Here is a 2,998-nt window from a genome sequence, read left to right on the forward strand (position 1 = left end):
ACCACAGGTGACCCAGGCCATAGGGTTGTTTTATCACTGGAAACAATAGTGGAATTTAGCAGCTCTTGGAGTGTCTGACCATCCTTCTTCTAAAATTGCACAGTTCATCTCCTGAGATAAGAAAGGGGATAGAAAAAGTGCCCTAAAAATTGTCTGCTACCTACCTGGTCTGATTACTGTGGTGGGCAGGGATCTCATCCTGCAGTTAAAACACAAAAAAAGTACAAAACTTCTGCAAAGATGATTGTACTCCACATCAGTTACATGGAATATATGCATATTTATAGACAACACAACATCCAGTAGACCTGAAAGACAAACAGTTCTTGTTGTGAGAGAACTCAGCAGGTATCACATCCACATAGCAGCCCTGAGTGAAACAAGACGACAAATTAAGACCAGTTTGCAGAAGTCAGATTTGGATACATATTTTTTTTTTCTGAAGTGGCCACAGTAAAGGGGAGAGCATGAAGCTGGTGTAGGTTTTGTAATCAAAATAACCTAGTCAAGAAACCTCTATGCCTATGAAAAGGAGTAAACAACAGGCTCATGACAATGTGATTGCCACTTGCAGGAAAATGACAAGTCATCATCATCAGTGTCTGTTCTCCAACCATGATGAATCCTTATGAAGTCAAATAAAATTTTCTGAAGACATGGAGGTCTTTATCACCAAAAAAAGACAAACATAATTCTGCGTGACTTTAATGCTAGAGTAGGGCAGAGAGTCCTTGGGAGAAATGACGTTGGAAACAACAATAGTAATGGATGTTAACTACTGAAGACTTATGTATCTCATGACCTTTTCATCATCAATACTATTTTCCATTTACCTAAACACAATAAAACTTTATGAATACATCCTAAGGAAGACATTGTATGGTACAGATTGCTGGATTGATCATAGACTTGTCCTCTCCAAGCTGAATATTCACTTTCAACAAAAGTGATAACCCCAATGCAAAAAGACTACTGGAAGAATTAAAAGCTTGTGTAAGATTCCCTCATGAATTATTTGTGTATATAGGGTTTGATTCATATGTGAGGTGGTTGATTGCCAATCTCAAATATTTGGGCAGGGGGTTCAACATGTAATAAAATATATATAGTATCCCCAAAGTTTCAGTGCAGTTTTAATATTTGATAACTGATTATAAGAATTTTCATCATCACATAATATTAGATGCTGAGTCATTATGGTTGTTAATAGACATGTTCCATGTATTGTCTTGGAATCATGTTGGGATGTCTGCAACATTTTCCTTTTCTCAAGAATGGTAAATCTAAGCATGTTCTTTATTACATAAATAGGTGCAAAATACATGTAAAGTAATTGCTAAATGTTTCCAGAGTAGGAAAAAGGCACTAGCAACTTTAGGGACCAAGGAAGGGAAAAATTTAAAGTTTATAGCAAACTAAGAATTTTAAGGGGTAATGATAGGAAGGAGCATATTTCAAAGGCGGGGTGGGGGGAGGCAGTGCAAATGAACTTAAAATAAGAGATGAAGCATTATAGGTGCGGAACTTCAATTGCATAGTACTTGTAATAGTAATGGTACTTGTAAGAATGTAATAGTGGTAGTAATAGTAGTAATAATGGTGGTGGTATTGTTAATGAAAGCAGTAATAGTGGTAGTAATAATAATAGCAACAACAATAATAGCAGATAACTTTTATAAATTGTTTGCAAAACTATATATATCATAAGAAGATTGAAAAGTTAGGAGGGGTCAGATTGTATAGCCTTTTTTTTTTTAAAGAATGAATTAAAGATGAAATAAACAATATTTTAGCACATTCAAATTGTTTGCAATATAAAATATCTTTTATTCTAACCAAAATAGTATCAATATTATTATAATCTCAAAGTACTGTGATTGAATAGCAGTTTTAAAAATCCTGTATATTTTGTGATGTAAAATAATTTCTAGTAACTAATTTTTCAGTTAATTTGATCAATGTATTTAGTCAAGCAGATAAATTTTTTAAAAGCTACTTTTAAAACTTAGCTGATACACAAACAATGCAACAATTCAAATAATTGGTCATACCAGTCAGTGTATATAACAGCTTTTCAGTAGAAGTCACGTTTTTCTGTGTGTAGCTATTCACTATCCATCCACAATGCAAAAACAATTAACAAAAGTGGATTGTCTCAGATTTCAACTCAGCAGAAAGTTTCCATTATAAATCCATTTCTCTTTCTTTACATGGTTCTAATTAAGGAATGGCATCATGCTTTACTTTTCAATTTATGATTGGATATTTTAGGGTTTTTTTAATGAGTGTGGGGAAGAGCAAGAAAACCAGTCAGCTTGGACTCTGAAGATTGATAAGGTAGGTGGGGGCTGTAATACATTTTAAATGACATAAAAGTTTATATTTCATCCTAGAAAAAATAGGAATCTCTTGGACTTTAATTGTGGGGCAACATAGTCAGATCTATGTTTTAGGTAAAATCTCCTCAGCAATATGAAAAGGACATTGGAGTGGAGAGAAATTCAAGGCAGAAAGACCAGCTAGGAGGTTGTTTCACTGGTTCATTAGAGAAATATGAACTAGGCTTGTGGTTGTGTGAATGGAAGAAAGAAACACATGTAAGAGATGTGGAGGTAGAAATAATAAGATTTGTTGACTGAGTGAATATGTAGGGTGAAGACAAGAGTCAAGGATGACAGTAAAGCCGTTAGGATGATAGCACCCTTGAAAGAAAGAGCAAAGTTTTTTTGGGAAAGATAATATAATATAATATATATATGATATATTATAATATAATTTTCAATGAAGAACATTACCAGTTCATGCTTATCCTCTGTGACTCATTCCATCTTATCCAAAATGAAAAAGGGACAGGTATGTTTGTTGGTACTTCCTGCAACCATAATCTGGGAAGAAGGGGGAAAGCAGAGTTCCATTGTTACCCATGCAGCTAATATTTTGAATTCTAATTCTTGAGTCCTAGTTAGGTTATAACTATCTGTTGCAGGGTATGGGATGT

Source organism: Sarcophilus harrisii, chromosome 4 (assembly GCF_902635505.1).
Source record: "Sarcophilus harrisii chromosome 4, mSarHar1.11, whole genome shotgun sequence".
In the NCBI taxonomy this organism is placed as follows: domain Eukaryota; kingdom Metazoa; phylum Chordata; class Mammalia; order Dasyuromorphia; family Dasyuridae; genus Sarcophilus; species Sarcophilus harrisii.